Source organism: Sinocyclocheilus grahami, unplaced genomic scaffold (assembly GCF_001515645.1).
Source record: "Sinocyclocheilus grahami isolate Dianchi unplaced genomic scaffold, SAMN03320097.WGS_v1.1 scaffold219.1, whole genome shotgun sequence".
NCBI lineage: Eukaryota > Metazoa > Chordata > Actinopteri > Cypriniformes > Cyprinidae > Sinocyclocheilus > Sinocyclocheilus grahami.
This window is the reverse complement of record NW_015505398.1, coordinates 1469938-1481500: the sequence shown is the minus strand read 5'-3', so window position 1 is coordinate 1481500 and position 11563 is coordinate 1469938. Positions and strand designations below refer to the sequence as shown.

The window sequence follows — 11563 nt, the reverse complement described above, 5'->3', positions numbered from 1 at the left end:
ATTAAACAAGTTAGTAATGATAACATAATGTGTACCATGCTGATTTGTACAGAGGCTTCGTAGATTTGCACTTAACAAGCCTAAACAGACAGTTTGAGAGAGTAATCGACTGAGCGCGTGCGATAACTTGCGTCTGTCCTCCAGGCCGAGTCATATATATTTGTGAAAATAGGGTGTCATGTCCAAGGAAAGCTAAATCTCTGTCTTAGCATCGACGCCTAGCTGGTCAGCAGAGCCTTCTAAAGTGGCGCTCAAAGTTAAAATGATTTCAACAGCGTGTTTCATTACGTCTCTTTGAATGAATGAATCAGCGTTTTTGAAAGTGTAGTTGAATGAATGGTTTAAAGACTCACTCAAAGACAGTCCATTTGCACCACCTTGTGGCGCAACACTGTAACTGCACTGACTGACAGCCCGTCTAGAACGCGCGCAGGTGGATATATCAATAGAAAGTCTCTTGTCCAGTCAGATTAGAAGATCAGATCAGAACTAACTGTTATACATATAGGCTAACGATAGACTAACGATCTTATTGTCAGGTTCATGTTCTGTTATGTGGACCGTTATTTTGTCATTCTCTTCTGTTTACTTCACTTTCAACTTTCAACGCTATTTGGTTTCGGTTTCATTGGTTTCTGAATATGACCGCATACCGCGCTATTGAGCCACTCAAAACTACCGCAAGAGGCGGCAGCAACAATACTACAGCGAGAATAAAAGTTACGCCTTCTTTCTTTGCGTGAACATTTGGGCGGCGTTATGCAAATCTTCCCACATAGTGATGTAGATATGTGGGGGTGTGTTAGAACGAGCCGTTTTAGGTAGGCGTGGCTGACTCTTAACTTTTATAAAGAATATCTCTTTGGATTTGAGACTTTAGTCTTTGCAACTTTACAGATCTTCTTTATGCACCAAGAGCTTGTAACACTCCAAAGAGAAAGGAAAAATTGAAATCGCATCATATGACCCCTTCAAGTAATCTACGAGATTTATGTCTGGCCTATGCAATCTTTTCACCTCAATACTCGAGCGCGCGCGCTACATCCCTGCTTCATCCTATGATAATCAGAAACACAGCTAAGATCTGGGTCAGAGTAAAAAAAATGTTTCCAACAAATGAACCAGCTGTTTCTGGCAGAATCGTTCAGTTATCAAAAATGTTAGCACTGTGATAAAACATTTAACGTTAGCCTAGTGTCTCGTTAAAAAACGAACTTTCATATAGAAAACATCTAATCTAGCAAAAGTGGGGAAACAAGTCATAAATAAACTTATTTTTCTCACTCATATTTCTAATCCAAAATCCTCTCGTTTATGTTGTCGAAGACATTTGCTTATAGACTTAGCATCTTCTATTCCTTGTACAGTGCGATCCTGTACATTCATTCACTATCACTGATGGCATAATCATACAACATACAACATACAACATACATCATACATCAGTGCGAGCATACATACGACCTTTAGATAAATAAACCTGCAGACAATTCCGCGAACAAACCAGAAGCCACACAGACCTAGACAGAGGACGGCTGATACCATACCAGATCAGCAATATTCAACCTTTCATGAATGAACAACCTCGAACAGAGAGAAAGATATTTGAACCACATGCCAATAATCAAACGTCTGAAGAATTATATGACAGATTCGACCTACCGCTGCTGATGCTGAGCTGTGCGTATGGCGCGTCGCGAGCGCGCACACAGACACTCCAGCGCGCGAGAGGGAGTGGGTGTGGCCTACGAGCCTGCCTTCACTTACATACTACGATATAGGATGAAGACACTTGAAGAATGAGAAATATGCAACAATGTGATAGCATGTCAGTGTACATTTCTGTCTTTAATTGGACCTTGAATATATAAGTCATTTATAAATAAGATGTAGGGTGAACAGTAGTAAAGGTGGCCCGATTTGCCAACTGAGTTAGAGCAAGCATTTCAAAGGCCTCCATTTCATCTGTTTTCACCCTATATTCACCCATTTTTAAATGGACTGACATATTCAATTATTCATAATAATAATAATAATAATAATAATAATGTGCATAAAGAACAGTCAGTCAGTTTAGTACAAAGAACAATTTAAGCCTATTTGAGTACCCTGTCTATCTATCTGTCTGTCTGTCTGTCTGTCTGTCTATCTATCTATCTATCTATCTATCTATTTGTAAAAATACTCAAGCAACAAATGTGTTTCAAAGAAGGTAAGAGAGAGCATAACTTTCACCACTCTTAATTCAATTTATTGTCTAGTGTTTGTTCTTCTAGTGTTCATTCATTACAGTTGCTACCTGATCAATAATACCAAATAATAATAATAATAATAATAACATATATTCTGAACTTTTTGTCAAGCTGAAGATTGCAAAACACAGTCCAAATCTCTCTTGAGTCTTGCTGGAGTTTACACAGTAACATTTAAACTTAAAATATTTTTTCCTCCTATCTAATATATCACTTTCACTATTGTAAAAACCAGCTCTTCAACATATCGAGAGGCTCTATACACAAAACTTTATGACTATCTGACAGAACAGGAAAGCAAAAATATCCACTTAGCACCATAATATCAAAATGAATAATGAAAAATAGTTGGACATACAATAACAGCTCAACCAATTCTATATTTTTCAGCCTCAGGTGCTCTAATGGTCAAGAATGACAAGGATGGACCATTTAGCAGTTTATGTACAGCTGATCCCAGGCCGACAGCTGCAGGGCAAGACTGCCAAAATCTGACCCATTAACTGCACTCCATCAGCATTCTCTCGCAGACAGTCTGCCGGACTCTCACCACTTCTTTGACAGCGAGCCAGTGCAGAATTGTGTTTACAGTAAGAGGGTGAGCGTGCTGTCAGATCCGGAGATTAAAACTAACAAAACAAAGAAGAATATTTATACTATACATTAAAAATGAAACCAAAATTAGACATACATCTGAAGAAAATGCTAATTTATCTATTCCATTGGGGGGAAAAATGGTTTTAATTGAGGGAGTGTGTTTTTAATAGCCGGAGGTGATGAATGCATCTAGCTGCTACAAAAAGGGTTTGCATTTGTTAAATTAAATTTAAATTGATGCTATTACAAGATTATAAATAGACACTTCCAGACAAATCCTAAGCAACTGTTCAAAGCAGCAGTCTGGCTGCCGCACCCTTACTGTGTCCATCTCTTGAATTATCTCAGACTCTCGGTTATTTCATCCTTTCAATACGGTCCCATGATAACAGCATGCTCTTACTAAATGGTAATGCATTAGCACATTACTGCAGATTTAAAGCCTCTTGTAAGAGAAAAATTTAGATGGCAAAGCACTTCAAATGTCTTTCTGGTCAAAATTCTTTACAGACACTATATTTATGCTCTAGTCTAAACCCTAACAGTAGGGAACAGTGGTTTTGCTTACTACAACAATAACCCCCCGTCTTTCCTAAGACTTTTGCTCCAGAGTCTGGGCGTGGGCTCAGGTTTCACCGCGGTGCAAGATCCAGCCCCGCAATCAATGCCACCATCAAGACGACTGGAGTCGCCTGAGCAGCATGCTGACGTGTTCATGTGCAGACTGCAGGGGTATAAAAGAGCACAATCAATAGCCCATCCTGAATTATTAATCAACGCTAGAAAACACACCGGACCCTTGTAAAAGCCCTCTCTGCTTCGGCTTCATAAGTGAAGAGATTTATAGTCTTATACGGTATAAAGACAAGATTTGCATTTCCTGTGCTAATGTTAAGGTAAGATAATCACAAATCAACACTTCACTTAACAGCTCGAGCTTCAGCGTCAAGTTTCAGTGTCTGTGAAAATCAGTTTCATGTTCAGTGTTGTAGATCTCCAAGATTAGATTTTGCAGTAATGAAATATTTTACTTGTACATATAATTTTAGCATCCAATGTCCAATTTTATGACTTCATAATAAAATCCTTTACATATAAAATTGTCACTGGGGTGGTACCCTTTCAATAGAGACTAATATCCACACTTTATGTACCAATATGTACTTTTTATTATCTAACTTTAAGGTAGTAATACTAAGATTTAAGTTACAAATATGTACAATTCAGGGGTAAATAAGGTACAAAGATGTTCCTTTTAGCTTTTTTTTACCTTATAGGTACCACCCAAGAGACAGCTTTGTACCTTTTTTACTCAGAGTATCACTGTACAAAGACTATTGTAGTACGTTTTACAAGAAAATACTATTTCAGCCTTTCTACTTTAAAATGTTGTTTAATTGAATATGCTACTTGCCATTTCTTTGTAATTAATTGTGAAATTTACTGTTTCCACACTTTTTGTTTATTATGGATAAATGACTTCAACTGTGAGCTAATTGCATTTAAACTCATATTATATAACATTAATTAAATCTTGTTTAGATTGAAACAAATGTAAAAGCTATTGAATTAGAATGCAGCGCCTCCTCGTCTTTCTATCAGTGCAGAGGGGGTTGCAGTTGCACCTCTGATAGACTCATCGCTCATTTTTCTCCGCCCTGTCAATTTCCTCTGGTTATTGACTTAATTATGTTCTGAGCATAATATAGAAACTCATGCAATTAAGTCCCAACTGCATATTCGGAGGCTTTTACACCAAACGTGCTACACATAAGGGCTATTACAGCAGTGAGCTGTGGTCACAGTCATTAACGTGCGGCGTGTTGCCGAAAAATCGAAATGAATTGAAAAATGCCCGAGACAGCTGGGGCCATGGTGACCATTCCAGCCTCCTCCCTGCTGCCTCTAGGGAGGTAAAGGGATCTGTAACGATTGTTCAAGAACCCATCCATCTGTGTCAGTTGTAAAATCCCTGGCTGAAGTTTCAAGAGGCAACCACTCATAAGGGAATAGCAACACATATGGGAGGTCTATAATACACTTTCATCATATTATTTCAGAATCAATACAGTAATTGTATCTTTTTTATATAGAATTTTTTTTTTCTAATAACATACATTCTTTATTTACTTAATGCATCAGTCTAAAGAAATTCCTGACCTCTATTCACTAGTCCTGAAGTTTATTTAGTTGACATGTTGCCAGAGGTTCCTTTCATGTCTCATCTCTTGCACTTTTCCTCTTGAGACAGAGGTCATATGGGAATTCATTCAGCAGCACTTAGAAGCACAAATCTTGCTCTCCTGCTTAGAAAATGCAGGCTTTCTTTTCAAAATGAATGTAATCTATATATTAAAAAAAGATATTGCCTCACACATGAGTCAATGTTGCTTCAATGAAAACCTGCTCCATACTGCTTTGTGTAGCTATGGCACAAGGCTAATGAAAGAGCAAATAAATAAATATGACTGTTTATATATTAAAATATCCAGCATATTTCACACACACACACACACATATATATATATATATATATATACAACACTTTAAAAGCTGTGTGGGTGCAGCAGTTTTGCATTTTTTCATTATTATTCTTGTCAAGCATCTGGGATGGGCATGCTTTTTATGGTTTGTGAGATAACTGGGTGAAATATCCACCTTGTAACCTAATAATCAATACAGGAGATCATTATTGATTGAAGTCACTTTCGTGACTAAGCATCGAATGATACTAAACAACACTAGCAGAAAAATCCTCAGCTTATTGAAACAAAGACGTTGCAGTCAAAAAAGGCAGGCTCTGTGAAATAACAAAGGGATTCTTATTGTCAAGATTCTCTGAGCGGGAAAAAAAGCAGCCTGCAAGCCAGAATTAGAGTTTCTAGTTTCATTTCACTTCTAGACTAGGTCAAACTCTGATAGTGAAAGAATGCAGGGACTCTATACTAGACTAGAAATTCACTGATGAATCAGCCAGGTTTACTAGAAATACCTTCAGTTTAGCATCAATGTATACCCAACTGAAAGCTTTCAAAAGAAAACATTTCTCTGTTGTTCTTCAGTGTGGTTTACTTTCAAAAGGTAACAAACTGCTTTAAATACCATTTCATTTTCAGTTCAGATTCCCAGTCTTCCAGGAGCATTTTAACTAACACAGTTAACAATGTGGAAAAATGACCTGATTCGTTTAGCCTGTCAGAGATCACAGATGAGATGAACAGCATTGTTTATGCTCTGATTCCCAGTGCTGCTAAAACCAAAACTATTTGTTAATTTAAATAAACAAAAATAACCCAGAATGAAAATATAAGATGAATAGCTTTATCTTAAAATCTAGCAACAGTGACTGACGTCTAATGACCAAGTTCAAACATCATTTGGAGCCACAAAGTTTCCTTGGTCCCCGATGCTGTTTGAACCTTGTCTTTTGAGGTTGCTGGACTGTAGAGATCAGTGGATTGGTACTTAAAGCTGGCTCTCTACAAAGTCTGCCCTTGAGAGTGAGAAAAAGCCTTTCTGGCTTCAAAGCATTTTTGTCCCTCAGTCCCTCAATGGAGCATTATATCATTTTATCTGTCCAACCCTTATTCAGAAAGCTAATGGCATCCTTCACTTGAGTGCACACAGCAGAATCGCATTTGCCCCCACAGAGCTTGGGGAAATCACTAAAACAATAGCTTGTCTTAACAATAACTTAATAACTGGCCACTGTTCATATAATTTATTTAATATAGTATAGATTATATTTTAACAAATATTTTATTTCAGTTTTAGTTATTTTAGTACATCAAGTTAAACTAAAGGAAAATAGGAAATATTGCTTTGGTAACTAGCTGAAATAAAAATAATAGAATAAAAAATAACAAATAAAATAAAATAACACAAAATAAAATAAATTCATTTAACATTTATTTCAAGTAACAAAATGTATTTTATGGTTCTAGTTTACTATAATAACCCTGATCAACAGAAAGCACTCTGCAGCTGCATTAGCCATTGAATAATACATTTAGCAATAATATGGTCCTATTTGATGTCCTGACATGCAAGTGGATAAAAGACAGCATTTAAATCTCAGCGTGGTGCTGAAAGAGTTAAAGCATCCCACCAGCAAGCACTCTGACCTATAAGACCCATAAGCCCATTATAGACTCCACTATACACTGATAGGGTCTCACGTGGACTGCTTCTCTACTGAATAGAAATTGGTGGAGGAAATCATTTGGAAGATAAGATAAGATATTGTTATCAATAGTATGATCCACTGGTAAATAATAATAGAGAAGGGACTGATGATTAATTCATGCAGCGATAGATAGGGAGTCAGCAGTCACATATGAGGAACCATATGGCACAAGGCAGGATAACAGAGAATTTATATTGAAGCCATGACGTACAACACCCCAGAATGGAGAGATTAAGAAAGACAAGAAAAATAGGTGACCAAGTAAGCAGTGATAGAGTGACCATGCAATGTATGCAATCTTGTGCATGCAAGTATGTGTGTGTGTGTGTGTGGGTGCTGGTATGCCACACTGCAGAGGAAGTAAATTTAGATTTAATGCTTTATCCTCTTTAGCTTCATATCTGCTGATGGTTGCAGTGTGCAGCATAGCATGTTGTTATCAGCTGTGCTGCTCAGAAATGCCAACACTTTAGATATGAACAGAGCAGCAAATGTTATGTTCTTTATAATAGATCAAATAAAGTTACGTTGGTATGTGTATATGTGTGAGTGTTAAAGAAAAAGTTCAAAGATGAATAGGTAACACTTTACTTGAAGGGGTGTGCATAAGACTGACATGACACCTTCATAATCATGACATGACACATGTCATGAATATGAAGGAGGTTTTATGCATGTTTATGACAACTGTCATTAAGTGTCATTCGCTCAGTTATGTAATTTTTAATGCAAAGATGACATTGTTTGAGATGTCTTTGTTATGGGCTATGGTTAGGGGTAAGGGTACGGGTAGGGTTAGGTTAGGGTTAGGTCAAATAATGTCATATTTGCATTAAAAATGACATAACTGAGCGAATGACACTTAATGACAGTTGTCATAAACATGCATAAAAAACCTTCATATTCATGAAGTGTCATGTCATGATTATGTATGTATCATGTCATGATTATGAAGGTGTCATGTCAGTCTTATGCACACCCCTTCAAGTAAAGTGTAACCGATGAGTATTTGCTGAAAATGTACTTACTCTCAGGCCATCCAAGATGTAGATGCGTTTGTTTCTTTATTGAAACAGATAAATTGATAAATTTAGCATTACATCACTTGTTAAATCCTGTGAAAATGCAGTCTTTTCACATAAAAATCCACTGACAAACTGTTGCTTGACCTTTGTATAGTTCTCTCTTTATTCATATAAGATGAATTTTAACTGCATAAATATTGTGGACAGATTTACATTTTTGCCAGAAGCATAATTTTAAGGTTCAAATGTGATGAATTGTTTCATAGATTGATTGATGCAAACTTTTTGCTTCACAATACATTGATTGTAATGTTTTTTATCAACTGTTTGCACTCTTATTCTCTCGGCACCCATTCACTTCTGAGGATGCATTGGTGAGCAGTGGTGTAATGCTAAATCTATCCAAATCTGTTCTGATGAAGAAACACTCATCTATATCTTGGATGGCCTGAGGGTGAGTAAATTGTCAGCACATTTCCATGTTTTGATGGGCTATTCCTTTAACCACACACATTTTTTTATTTTTATTTATTATATAACTCAAGTACTACTGATTTAAAATCCTTATTCTTTTACACATATAAACGGGCTTCACAAATTCACACGTTTAACAAATATAACAGTCGTGTAATCCCAGGTGTGTCACTCTATTCCACCCATACAGCTGTTCCAGATAGGCTGTTAGTCTGTGTGTTGCCTGGAAACATGCAAAGCTTGTTGCTTTCATTTCTTATGGAAAATGAATTTCCTTTCTTCATCGGCAGAAAAGAGATATACAAACTAGCAGGGGACATGCTGATCTGAATCTTGCTTAATTATGAATTATAAACATCCATGAAGCACAGGAACAGATACCACGGGTGAAAAACAACATTCACACACTCCACAATGCATGTACTCTACTGAAGAATTTACCACATACAAATGTTAGAAGCGTACTGTCAATGCAAACAGAGCCCAGCTGAATTGAAAAACTGAATATTTATGATGGAAATAATAAGAGTAAAATAAACGCACTCCATAATTGATCATGCATTTACAGAATGCTGCCATTTCATTGGATGTGGGACCTCAGGTTTGTTTGCCAGGGCAAGCTCACAGGAAGCCTGTAATGCAATTCATGCAATCTAATCTTTCTCCCTGTGATTTCATATAACTGTTGTTTCACACTCACCTTGTCACCTTTGCATAATCTATTAGTTGTCAAATGGCATGAAGCTACCTGCTATCACAAATACTGTGATTCTGACAGAGTAAACAGAACATATGTTCTGAATCTCACAACATCACAAGTGTTCCTTATGCCAGAAGTGGCATGAATGCATTTACAAAGCAATTACAGCTGTATACTTTTCTACTAGGGGCTGAGGTTGGTCTGCACGCTGTGTGGGTGCAGCAGTTTTGCATTTTTTCATTATTATTCTTGTCAAGCATCTGGGATGGGCATGCTTTTTATGGTTTGTGAGATAACTGGGTGAAATATCCACCTTGTAACCTAATAATCAATACAGGAGATCATTATTGATTGAAGTCACTTTCGTGACTAAGCATCTAATGATACTAAACAACACTAGCAGAAAAATCCTCAGCTTATTGAAACAAAGACGTTGCAGTCAAAAAAGGCAGGCTCTGTGAAATAACAAAGGGATTCTTATTGTCAAGATTCTCTGAGCGGGAAAAAAAGCAGCCTGCAAGCCAGAATTAGAGTTTCTAGTTTCCTTTCACTTCTAGACTAGGTCAAACTCTGATAGTGAAAGAATACAGGGACTCTATACTAGACTAGAAATTCACTGATGAATCAGCCAGGTTTACTAGAAATACCTTCAGTTTAGCATCAATCTATACCCAACTGAAAGCTTTCAAAAGAAAACATTTCTCTGTTGTTCTTCAGTGTGGTTTACTTTCAAAAGGTAACAAACTGCTTTAAATACCATTTCATTTTCAGTTCAGATTCCCAGTCTTCCAGGAGCATTATAACTAACACAGTTAACAATGTGGAAAAATGACCTGATTCGTTTAGCCTGTCAGAGATCACAGATGAGATGAACAGCATTGTTTATGCTCTGATTCCCAGTGCTGCTAAAACCAAAACTATTTGTTCATTTAAATAAACTAAAATAACCCAGAATGAAAATATAAGATGAATAGCCTTATCTTAAAATCTAGCAACAGTGACTGACGTCTAATGACCAAGTTCAAACATCATTTGGAGCCACAAAGAATAAGTCTCTGAATTGAATTATGATATTTCTACAGATAGGCTATCCTCTTTTCAATGAGTTGTAACATATGTGTGTGTATATGTAGCCTATGTAAAATACAGCAAGGTGAAACTGAAAAAAAAATAGGCCAAAATAGGCCTTTTCATTGTGGAAATAAAAGGAAAACTAAATAAAGTGACTGGATTTTATTTGATGTATATAAAAAAAAAACACAGAGGAAGATAGCAAAAGTGGAAATCAACATTGTGAAAGTTATTTTAAAACAAATATGAAAGTCACAAATGGCACCTGGTTGTGTAAAGAAACTAGATTCAAAAAATAACCTACTACAGATACCCTAAGTTTGTTGTAACTGTTATTGTTGTAATCCGTGTTGGGGAAAGTTACTTTTAAAAGTAATGCATTACAATATTGCGTTACTCCATAAAAAAGTAACTAATTACGTTACTTGGTTACTTTTTATGGAAAGTAATGCGTTAGGTTACTTTTGCGTTACTTTTTAGATCTGGACAGGGCTTGCTTGTTTGTTTTTAAAATAAAAAAGTTATATTTTTGGCAAATATAAAAGCCTTTTCACACCAGAAGTGAAATGAATATGCCTCAGGCTGAAGGGAACGTACATTTACATCCGTACAGTAGAATGCAGAAGAAGCCATTTCAACACACTTCAGCAATAAAAAAGACACAAATGTTTGTCTAGAGTCATTTTTGCTCATTAGTATGTTTGAACTGGATCATCGAAGGTCAGAAGCAAAGACATTGGTTAATAGAATGGGATTAAATACATAAATTATATTTGTGTTGTTTAACATTTAATTATTGCAGGTTTGCTTCATATTCTGAGTTGTGTTGTTTTTATTCATTTTGAGGAATACTGAATCTGTGTTGTTGTTTTTTTGTGAGTGAGATGAATTAATGCATATTCATATTTATTTTGAACTACAGTAACATCTTCTGATGTCTCAACATGAGGACAGGAGAGCTGTCAATCAATAAATTGGAGAAAAAAAAGTAACTTACGTTACTTATTTGAAAAAGTAACTCAGATATTCTCTTGTAAATTAAAAAGTAATGCGTTACTTTACTAGTTACTTGAAAAAAGTAATCTGATTACGTAACTCACGTTACTTGTAATGTGTTACCCCCAACACTGGTTGTAATACTAATACTAATACTAATAATGATAATATCATCTTAAATATCAAAGTGGAGCTTCCAGATCTAACAATATTCAATTGAATAAATGAACAACAACAACAAAGCTCATCTCAGGATACATGA

The 11563-nt window shown here is 36.1% G+C and overlaps 1 protein-coding gene across 1 annotated transcript in view; it reads right to left on the bottom strand.

The window, feature by feature from the left end:
* The window catches only part of LOC107596409 (microtubule-associated protein 1A-like), an 18403-nt gene extending 16682 nt beyond the window's left edge, over positions 1–1721 (bottom strand). Inside the window, exon 1 of the mRNA XM_016287130.1 lies at positions 1663–1721. The gene's annotated coding sequence lies outside the window, so the exon portion shown is untranslated. The remainder of the gene's footprint in view (positions 1–1662) is intronic.
* Positions 1722–11563: the final 9842 nt, after the last annotated feature.